Below are 12552 nucleotides of genomic sequence, written 5' to 3' on the forward strand. Positions count from 1 at the left end.
GTCGATCGCGATCTCGTCTAGAAAAGCCCAAAGTGTTTCTAGATCGGCCTAAATCATCTCTAAATTTCTTCGATGACTGTTGAAAGGGCCTCCCCGAAGACCTCTTACGAAACTCCTTTGCTCCCATATCAGCTTTTCTTTTATCCATACTGAGCTCCTCGGCTTTGCAAGCTCGCTCGACGAGTACCACAAATTCTCAGATTTCTAAAATGCCAACACACAGCTTTATATCATCATTCAGTCCATCCTGGAAACGTTTACACATCACGGCCTCTGAAGAAATGCATTCTCGCGCGTATCGGCTAAGCCTCACAAATTTTTGTTCATAGTCGGTAACCGACATGGAACCTTGTTTGAGTTCAAGAAATTCCTTTTGTTTTTGGTCAATGAATCTCTGACTGATATACTTCTTTCGAAACTCAGTTTGGAAGAACTCCCAAGTTACTTGCTCTCTGGGCACAACAGAAGTCAACGTATTCCACCAATAGTAGGCAGAATCACGTAGCAAGGAGATAGTACACTTTAGGCACTCATCGGGTGTGCAAGATAGCTCATCGAGTACCCGGATAGTGTTGTCCAACCAAAATTCAGCTTGCTCGGCATCATCGCTGTCCGTAGCTTTAAATTCAGTAGCCCCGTGTTTTCGAATTCTGTCAACTGGGGGCTTATTTGACCTTATTTGGTCAGTTACCGGAGGTATGGTAGGTGCGGGGGTGGTATTTGTCGGGAATGGAGGTTGTGGAACAGCCGTATTAGTTCGAATGTATTGGTTGAACCAATCATTCATCACGCTATAAAAAGCTTGTCTAGCTTCATCATTCGGATTACTAGCATTAAGTTGAGAGTCCGCCGAAGCTGTCCCTTGTGCGGGAGAAGGCGCTACAATCTCGAGATCATCAGCTACCACTCGGTCAGGATCGGGATCCATTACTATAAATACACACATTTGCAAATGTCAGAAATCACCACACTATCAAATAATCACATAATGGCATGTATAGCTAGACCCAAACGTAGTACGGTAGTCCTAGAATCGACTAAACCGTAGCTCTGATACCAATAAAATTGTAACACCCCGTACCCGAGACCGTTGCCGGAGTCAGACACGAGGGGTTCGCAAACTTAAATCACTTATTTGCACAGTCTATTTTAAATTTCCAGACGAGCTGGCTAACTGCGTCACTGTCACCTTAAAAATCATATCTCGAGTTCCAAAACTAGAAAATCAGTTCCGTAAATTTTTCCTGAAACTAGACTCATATGTTCATCTACAAATTTTTTAAAATAATTTTTGGTCGAGCCAATTAGTACAGTTTATTAGCTAAATTCTCCCCTGTTTCAGGGTTCGACTACACTGACCTTTGCGCATTACGACTTAGATATCTCCCTGTACAGGGCTTCAATACTGATGCCGTTTATTTCTATAGAAACTATACTAGAAAAGAAATCTATACATATATGGCATGACTTCTAATTATCTCTGGTTAATTTGTAATGAACTTCCGAAGTCGGAACAGGGAATCCAGAAACCGTTCTGGCCCTGTTTCACAAAAACTTAAATATCTATTAACATACTATTCATATGATTGTTTCATTACTTTCCTATGAAAATAGATTCATCAAGGTTCGATTACTTAATTTACTCACTATTTAATTCCATTTCTACTATTTTTACTGATTTTTCAAATCCACACCACTGCTGCTGTCAGCATCTATTTTTAAGGTAAACTTTACCTATTTCATGGTTTTCCATGAATCAACTAGAGGTTGTCATACATAGCACCAAAATGGTCATGATTAACCATTCCAATGGCTAATCGTTACCAAACATTTCCATACCTCTCAACGAACAACATACAAAACGATTATAATGTTATGATCAAAGTATATTTAAGCCATTTCCGCATGGCTATCCAAATTTACACAAAACCCAAGGGTACATGACCAACAACAAAAAGGGTAGTCCTATACATGCCATTTCAAAGTTCAACCAAAAGTGTACCAAAAGGCGCTTTGATAGTGTGGGAGACTTCGACTTCAATAATCCCGAGTCCGATAGCTGACGAACCAAAATCTATAAAACAGAGATTCAAAGAACGGAGTAAGCATTTAATGCTTAGTAAGTTTTGAGCCATAAAATTAGACACAACTAAAATGTAGCATTCATATGGCTAAACGGATAATTTCATATGCACAAATTCTCAATATCATACTTACTTCACATTACCAACCCTTATATTCACACACAAAAGATTAACTTAGCCAAAGGCCGGAAGTTCATTAATCGACTGAGCGAATACTACTTAAAAGGAATGAATTAATCCAATGCATGTACAAAACATACCTCATTGTTGGGATTTTACGAGCGTATTAATTGAAATTATTACAGCAAGATCGCTCATTCCCAACCCAAGTATCTTTGGGATTTAGCCGGATATAACCACTCGCACAAGGCCTTCGGGTCTTAGCCCGGATATCGTCACTAGCATAAATGCCTTCGGGACTTAGCCCGGATATAGTCGCTAGCACAAATGCCTTCGGGTTTTGGTCCGGATATAGTAACTCGCACAAATGCCTTCGGATCTTAGTCCAGATATAGTCACTTAGCACAAAAGCCTTCGGGACTTAGCCCGGATATCATTCGAATAACCATGCACATATATCAATAAATCATGACACATCCATATTTCATTTTCATTACCAAAGCTCAAACACAATACACTTATCACACTTACAAATTTCGGCTTAATAGCCACATACAAAGAGCATGATTTTGATTTGCTTGTGACATAATCTAATCGAATCATAATCTAAGTTCCATTACTCGAAAACTTACCTCGGAGGTGGTCGAACAATTTCAGCGGCTATTCGATCACTTTTTCCTTTCCCTTATCCAACTGTGGTCCTCTAAGCTCTTGAGCTAATCCAAAGAAAATTTAACTTATTAAAGTCTCATTATGTTTGCTTATGGCCGAATATGACAAGGAGTTTGATAGGTCATATGGCCACTTTAGCTCAAATACAAAATGGTCATAGGCATTTTTAATCACATTGAGCAATTTAGTACAATTAATCAAACATTTCCTCATGTGCACCTTTATGACCAAATACACACATCATTAACCTAATATCAATTAACTAAGCACTTAACAAATTCTCCTTGAGTCGATTGTCTAAGTCAAGATAGGATCATCATTATGCTTAGCTATAGCCGAATGTACAACATCAATCTATGCATTCATTCGTGTGGTCGAACATGCATGTCTATGTTGAGGCTGATTGTATACTTAATACATTCTACAAGTATGGTCACTTGTATTGGCCAAATACCATTTTGTTTCAAGTTCAAAACTTGGCTAATACACATATATGCACTATTAAAACATCCTCTCCATTTCATCAATTCAACACATGCATTACTCATTAATATTATTCGGCCTTAGCACACCTCTTGCTGGCCGAATTTTTTTCTCCATCTAGCAACATTTTATGTTCTATGCCGAACCAAAAAGATCAAACACCTAGCTTAATAATTTCCAAAACACTTAACCGGCCTTTGACCAAGACTTTAAACAAAGTCTATGTTCGGCTATCACACATATGGGCATTATTAGTTCAAAGTTTTTAACAAGATTAATTTCTTTAATCTTAACCTAAATGACAACCCCCATTGTTCATCTAGATTTAGCATGAAACAAACACCAACCAAGAAAACAACACCCATGGCCGAGTATCATCTTCATCACATAGCAAGATTTAAACCATGGGCTAGGTAGAACTCAAACTAACATCAAAAATATGCATGAATCTCATGGAACAACATCAAACTTACCTTAACCAAGCTACAAGCATGGCCGAATCTCTTCAACATTTCCTCCTTTCTTTCCTTTTGAATTTCGGTCAAGAAGAATGAAAAAGGATGGACATTTTTTTCTTTGTTTTCATCATTTTCCCTTTCATTATTTTATTACCATGCTCCTTATTTTATTGTTTCCTACATACCACATTAGCACACCATGCTTAAAATATGCTATGCCCCATAGCATGGCCGGCCACTAGCTCAAATATTGGGCAATTTGACATGCAAACCCACCATTTCTATAACATGCATTAATAGGCCATTTTACATTTGCCTAGCACATTTCTAAATTTTCTCACATAAGTCCTATTTACTAAAATTCACCTACAATTAAACAAAATTCAAATATAAAATTTTCACACATGCATATATACATATAATAAGCATCAAATATGACAGCTAATTTTTTTTATGACTCAGTTTTGTGGCCCCGAAACCACTTCCCGACTAGGGCCGCATTAGGGCTGTCACAGAATTGAAGCGAGGTCTTCAGTCTTGAAGGTGAATCCCGCTTCTGAGATGGATCAATCATCTTTCTTCGAGTAATTCCCTGCCTCCCAATCTGTGTGTCTCTTTTTGGTACCTCTTGGGGTGTTTATATAGGATTTAGAATGCTTCTAAACCCTCAAGAGTGGCCTTTTTCGAATAGGATTGGACTTGGGCTTGATAGGGACACGCCCGGGTGTGATTGCTTCAAAACGTGTTTGAGTCTGTTAAATAGACACGGGTGTGTCGTCTGCCCATGTAAGTTGTGCTTGATTTTACTAAAAGGACACGGGCGTGTGGTCTGCCCGTGTACGAAAGTCCAGTCTGTGTTGATTTCACATGTTGATCCATTTTTTCCGTTTTTGGCCCGTTTCTCACTCTTTTTACTCTCCTATGCTCACCTAAGTATAAAACATGAAATTAAAGGATTAGGAGCATCGAATTCACCAAATCTAAGGATAATTCATCCAAAAATATGCTAACCATGAGGTAAAAAAATATACAAATTACGGTTTATGAGTTGCCTTCAGGGTTGCTTCAGCCAGTTAAGATTCCACTTTGGAAGTGGGAGAGAGTAACTATGGACTTTGTTAGTGGGCTACCCCTAATGCCTTCTACGAAGGATTCAGTATGGGTCATCGTGGATCGATTGACCAAGTCTGCCCATTTCATAACTCTTTGTACCGATTACTCGTTGCAGAAGCTGGCTAAATTATGTGTCTGGGATGGTGAGATTGCATGGGGTACCGGTTCCCATAATATCTTATAAGGATCCTCACTTCACGTCTCGAGTCTAGAAAGAGTTACACAAGGCTTTGGATACAATGGTAGACTTCAGTATTGCGTTCCATCCTCAGACAGATGGTTAGTCAGAGAGGGTGATTCAGATACTGGAGGACATGTTACGGGGTTGTGTAATTAATTTCCGAGGCAACTGGGAGGACTACTTGTCGTTATCAGAGTTTGCTTATAACAATAGCTATCAGTCTAGTATTTAGATGGCACCTTACGAGGCATTATATGGTCGTAGGTGTCGAACTCCTTCATGTTCGACTGAATTTGGTGAATGGCATGTTCTGGGCCCTTAATTGGTTCTGATACCGAGGATAAGTTAGACTAATTCAGGATCGACTGAAGGCGGCATCAGCAGACAAAAGTCGTATGCAAATCTGAAATGTAAGGAGATCAAGTATTCCATGGGGATTCCATTTTTCTCAAGGTCTCGCAATGGAAAAAGGTACTGAGATTTGGACGGAAGGGAAAGCTAAGCCTTAGATTCATTGGGCCTTACCGCATACTAAAACGTGTGGGACCAGTTGCCTACCAGCTAGAGTTACCTCCAGAGCTGCACTAGATTAATCATGTGTTCCACGTCGCTATGTTAAGGTGCTATCGCTCTGATCCCACGCATGTTATCTCGACTGAGGAGATTGAGGTTAGGCCAGATCTTACTTTTGAGCAAGAACCAGTTCAGATTTTAGATCGTGATGTAAAAGTTTTGAGAAAAAAGTTTATCCCACTAGTTAAAGTATTTTGGCATAATCATAGTTCTAAGGAGGCCACGAGGGAACCTGAGGAGGTAATGCGACAACAATACCCTCATCTATTCTGATCACGTAAATTTTGAGGCCGAAATTTTCTTTTAGGGCGATAGAGTTGTAACACCCCAAAAACCTAAGTATTTACTTTTGTATGTTAGTGACACAACTGTGTATCTGTTTTAGTGGTTAAGTGTTCTAGGAAGTGTCTGAGAAGTCGTGGATTCAAGCCTTGACTTGTACAAAAATTTTTTAATAACTCCTGTCGCTAGTAAATAGGCTTCTTAAATAAATATGAGTATTTTATGACATAAAGAGCTAGCTGGTCTAGGGGGTAAATGGCGTGTTACCTATGTCTTAAGACTGAGGTTCGAATCCTAGTAGGGGCAATAGAGTGTTTTATTTTGCTGCAAGCGCTGTGGAAGTGTCCTAGGTTGCTGAAACTGAGTATTTGAGGAGTGTGAGGAGTTGTGGCCAAATTTTACGAGCTTGTTGGAGGGGATTTCAGCTATTAAGGGATATGGATAGCTAGGATATGGTTGAGTGATTTACTAGAGGGATTTGAGGAGAAAGGTTAGGGAAATTTGAAGTGTGGGAGAGTTGTACCGAAGTGGTATGCTAAGGCACTCAGAATTTAGCCTTGGTAGGATTATTTTGCATTTCGGCTATTGTGAGCATTTCAGTTTCTATTTCTTTTGTTCTTTGGAGGCCGAATAGTGCTCGAAAGATTAGGTAATACCTTTTATTTTTGCTGATTTCAGATTTACACTCCTCTCTTTAGCCGAATGCTCTGCTTCCCGCTCCCCCAATTCCTTTGAGTTTATCAAACCTCCTTTTTTTTGCATCGTATTGTTTTATCGAGTTTTCCAGCAAGTGTGAGTTTTGGATACGAGAGGTAACATCTCTGGGCCATGTGGAATCTACTGAAGGGATTAGGATTGATCCTCGAAAAATTGAAGCTATTCTAGACTGGAAGCCTATAACACCCCTTACCCGTGTCCGATACCGAGACAAGGTACGAGGCATTACCTGACTTAAACATACACATGCATAATGTCCCATACACGGACCTACAATGCCATAAGCATGCATTGAAAGTAGCCAGGTAATAAACTAAGAACCTTAGAGAGTTTTGAGAAAACTTAGAAAATTTCTTTCCATGAAACAGGGTTACACGCCCGTGTGAGCATAGGGACACACCCGTGTGCCCAGGACACGCTCGTGTCCACAGGCTGTGTAACTCTCTGACTATGATGTCAGTAACCAAAATTTAACCACACGGACAAGCCACACACCCTTGTGCTAGGCTGTGTCATCCACACGACTGAGACACACGGCCGTGTCCCTGCCCATGTGGCTAACACTTAGGCTATTTTTCAAGCCTTTGTTACCATTAATCCCTCACATATTTGCACACATCAAAGTTATACCTCATGAAATCATTTTAATGATTTAGCATACATCACTAAGGTATATTCTTAGCTTTAACATGCTATCATTCACAAGGTTCACATACTCATATAATATCAAGCCTAGACACATTAATCCATATTCATTGACCTTGTCAAGTAACCTCATTTAAACATTAAGCATTCATGTTCAATCATCATCGTCTTATTTCTATACCAAACAGTTACGTCATGGCTATAACCATTTTTATTGGTCATGAAGAATTTATCATGCACACATGTCTTAACACCAATGATGCATGTCCCACAAGCATAAAAACATCATCGCATCGCAAGCAGTAAAACTTATCACGAATAACTAGGCTTACAAACCACAACCATTATAAGCCACATCTCATGGCTATACACAATGAATTAATATATGCCAATAAATTTGGTGAATCATAACAACATATATCATAAAAACTAAGTCCCTATACATGCCACTCGCTTGAAGGTGCTTAATACACGTATGTTAATACTCCAAAGGTGATAGTTTGATAGTGTGATGCTGCCTCCGACGATCTCCAACCCCGAGTTAACCTGACAACACTAAAGAAATGAAAAGGAGTGGGCAACCTTTATAGCTTAGTAAGACCGTATGAAAATAGTAAGCAATTTATCAACTTGCTTCTCAAGGTAATACAACCCTATTTGCATTTTTACTTATGTTCCAGTCAAGTTGATTTCTCGAGTCATAGTTACTAAATTATTTATATATTGAGCTACGAAACTCCAAATTAAGATACAAAACTTTTCCCTAAAACTAGACTCACGTATCTTCTTACCATAAAAGTTTCAAAATTTTTGGTCTTCCCAATAAGTACAGTTTATTCCTTAAAGTTACCCATTTTCCACTGTCTGACAGTTCTGACCTCTCTTCACTAAAAATTAATTATCTCATAATATGGGACTTGGATGATGTTCCCATCTATTTCCCTTGAAACTAGACTCATTAGAATTCTAAGCATATGAATTATAACCCGTAAATATTTTTAAACAATTTTCAATTATTTTCTCAAATCATAACAGGGGATTTCAAAATCATTCTAACTATTCCTAAAGTTCAGACAGGATTTTTCAATACTCTATCTCTATCGAGCTTACCCGAAGTGTCGATCTCACTATCCATAAATCAGTTTCCCTTTCATAACATAATAAGGCATAACTCAAATAGCAAATAATCTTTTAAGAATTTACATAACACTTATCGCATATTGCATATATCACTTGTCATGGATCAACATTTGCTTGCATTTCATGTAATATTCTCCCATGTCATATTTCCACATCATATACACCATTTCTTCAAAATTTCCAATAAATATATATTAAGTCATACAATATATGGAATAATAGTAAAGAACTATAATTCAAACATAACATTGCACTATTATTATCATACGAACTTACCTCGAATGCAAAATTCGACCAATTACTCCATTTTAGTCCATAACCTCGTACTTTCCAATTTAAGCTCAAATCTCGATTTCCTTGATCTAACCTGATTAAATTCACTCATTTAATCATTACATTAATTAAAACATCCTATAGTTCACAATTTGGCAAAATGACCGTTTTGTCCTTAGACTTTACAAAAATTACGATTTTACCGTTAGGCTCATAAATCAATTTTTACCAAATTTCCTCCTTTACCAAGCCTAGATAAATTCATTTTATAAGTATAGCAACTCAAAATTTCAATTATTTCACACATTTACAACTTATTTTACAACTCTACAAAATAGCATCTTTTAGGTGTTTTCATGAAAACTTCTTTCACAAAACTTGTTTATTACACAACCAAGACTTATTTTTTCCATAAAAATTCAGAAAAAAACACAAATTATCTCATGGAAAAACCCTATACTTTCAACTATTTTGTAAAATAGTCCCCCACTAGTTAGTTCATGCTACACGGGTCCCAAAAGTGTAAAAATCATCAAGAAAAGTCATCAAAATCACTTACTTGCAAGAGAATTAATTGGTTGAAACTTAAGCTCTTAAAATCCCCTTGTTTGCTGCCATTTTCGGTGGGGAAGAAGAAAGATAGAAAGATGATACCTTTTTGTTTTATTTTATTCTATTTCTAGTCAAAATTAAGTCACCAATCACAGCAAATTTTGACTTTTCTACTTTCTTTTCTCTATGGCCGGCCAAGCACCCCTTTTTGGGTCTATTTGCCCTTTAAACACCCCATTTTTTGTTCTCTAGCTATTTAACATATTTGCCTTGCAAAACAAAACTTTTTCCCTTTATGCGATTTAGTATTTTTTCTCAATTAAGCTAGCAATCGATAAAATTATTTCACCAAAATTTTCATGCACTCATATAATCATGATATAACATATAAAATAACATTAAAAATATTTTCTCCAACCTCAAAAAAGTGGTTCTGAAACCTCTGTTCTGACTAGGCCTAAAATTGGGCAGTTACAAAGCCACATAAGACAGTATCTAAGATTGGAAGTTTTCTGGGTCTGCCAGGGTATTATAGACATTTTTTTGAGGGGTTCTCATTGATTGCTACACCTGTAACTAAGTTGTTGCGTAAAGGGGTGTCGTTTAACTAGACTGATGCACACCAAGAGAGCTTTGAGAAGCTTAAGAAGGTTCTGACTAAAGCCCCTATCTTGATACAGCCAGAGTCTGGGAAAGAGTTCACTGTTTAGAACGATGCATCACATGTTGGGTTGGGATGTGTGTTGATGCAAGAGGGTAAGATGGCTGCATATGTGCCTCATCAACTTAAGACTCATGTGGTGAATTATCCGACGCATGATTTCGTGTTGGCTGGGATGGTATTTACAATAAAAATTTGGAGGCATTAGCTATACGGTGAGAAGTGTATCATTTACACGAATCACAAGAGCCTCAAGTATCTCCTCACTAAGAAGGAGTTAAATCTTAGGCACCATAGATGGATGAGCTGCTAAAAGACTATGACTGTACGATCGAATACCATCCTGGGAAGGCCAATGTGGTGGCTAACGCATTGAGCCGTACGACTATGACTTATTTGAGGGCGATGTTTGCTCGTCTCAACTTATTTAATAATCGTAGTTTGTTGGCCAAACTTCAAGTTAAATTGACGTGAATTGAGCAGATTAAGGGTAAATAGCTGGAAGATGAGTCACTAAATCTTCAATTCCTACAGATTGAGAATAGTAGCACATTAGATTTTAGATTGAGTAGCGAAGGGGTACTCTGTTTCTGTGGAAGAATTTGTGTACCGAAGGATACTAATTTGAGGCAGTCTATACTATGAGAGGTGCATAGTAGCCCTTATGTTATGCATCATGGTGGAAAAAAGATGTACCGAGACCTTCGTGAGTTGTATTGGTGGCCAGGTCTCATGCGTGAGGTTACCGACTTCATAGGTAAATGCCAGACTTGCCAACAGGTTAAAGCTAAACATCAGTTGCCTTCAGGGGTGCTTTAGCCAATTAAGATTCCACTTTGGAAGTGGGAGAGAGTAACAATGGACTTTGTTAGTGGACTACCCCTAATGCCTTCTAAGAAGGATTCAGTATGAGTCATCGTGGATCGATTGACCAAGTCTTGCCATTTCATACCTCTTCGTACTAATTACTCGTTACATAAGCTGGCTAAATAATATGTGTCTGAGATAGTGAGATTGCATGGGGTACCGATTCCTATAATATTTGATAGGGATCCTCGCTTCACATCTCGAATCTGGAAAAAGTTACACGAGGCTTTGTGTACAAGGTTAGACTTCAGTATTGCGTTTCATCCTCAGACAGATGGTTAGTCAGAGAGGGTGATTCAGATACTAGAGTTCATGTTACGGAGTTGTGTAATTGATTTTCAAGGCAGCTGGAGGACTACTTCCCATTAGTAGAGTTTTCTTATAACAATAGCTATCAGTCTAGCATTCAGATGGCACCTTACGAGGCATTATATGGTCGTAGGTGTTGAACTCCTTTGTGTTGGTCTGAAATGGGTGAACGACATGTTCTGGGCCCTGAATTGGTTTTGATATCGAGGATAAGTTAGACTAATTCGGGATTGACTGAAGACGGCATCAGCAAAAAAAAGTCGTATGCGGATCTGTAACATAATGAGATCGAGTATTCCGTGGGGGATTTCATTTTTATCAAGGTCTCACCATGGAAGAAGGTACTGAGATTTGGACGGAAGGGAAAACTGAGCCCTAGATTCATTGGGCCTTACCACATACTGAAATGTGTGGGACCAGTTGCCTACCAGCTAGAGTTACCTCCAGAGCTCAACCAGATTGATCATGTGTTCCATGTTGCTATGTTGTGGAGCTATCGCTCTGATCCCACGCATGTTATCTCGACCGAGGGGATTGAGGTTAGGTCAAATCTAACTTTCGATGAAGAACAGGTTCAGATTTTAGATTGTGATGTGAATGTTTTGAGGAAAAAGTTTATCCCACTAGTTAAGTACTTTGGCGTAATCACATTTCTAAAGAGGCCACGAGGGAACTTGAGGAGGCAATGCGACAACAATACCCTCATCTGTTCTGATCACATAAAATTTGAGGCCAAAATTTCCTTTTAGGGCGGTAGAGTTGCAACACCTCCAAATCTAAGTATTTATTTTTGTATGTTAGTGACACAACTGTGTATCTGTTTCAGTGGTTAAGTGATCTAGGAAGTGACTGAGAAGTCTTGGGCTCAAGCCCTGACTTGTATAAAAAAATTTTAATAAACCTTGTCGCTAGTCAGTAGGCTTAAATAAATATGATTATTTTATGACATAAAGAGCTAGCTGGTCTAGGGGGTAAATGGTGTGTTACCTATGTCTTAGGACTGAGGTTCAAATCCTGGTAGGGGCAGTAGAGTGTTTTATTTTGCTGCAAGTGCCGTGGAAGTGTCCTAGGTTGACTAAAATTGAGTATTTCAGGAGTGTAGGGAGTTGTGGCCGAATTTTAGGAGCTTGATAAAGGGGATTTTGGCTATTAAGGGATGTGGATAGGTGGGATGTGGTTGAGCGATTTTAGAAGCGATTTACTAGAGGGATTTGAGAAGCAAGGTTAGGGAAATTTGAAGTGTGGGAGAGTTGTGCCAAAATTGCATGCTAAGGCACTCAGAATTAGCTTTGGTAGGATTATTTTACATTTCGGCTATTGTGAGCATTTCAGGTTCTATTTCTTTTGTTCTTTGGAGGCTAAATAGTGCTAGGAAGATTAGGTAATACCTTTTATTTTTGCTAATTTCAGATTTACATTCCT

This window comes from Gossypium hirsutum, chromosome A08 (genome assembly GCF_007990345.1).
Source record: "Gossypium hirsutum isolate 1008001.06 chromosome A08, Gossypium_hirsutum_v2.1, whole genome shotgun sequence".
Lineage (NCBI taxonomy): Eukaryota > Viridiplantae > Streptophyta > Magnoliopsida > Malvales > Malvaceae > Gossypium > Gossypium hirsutum.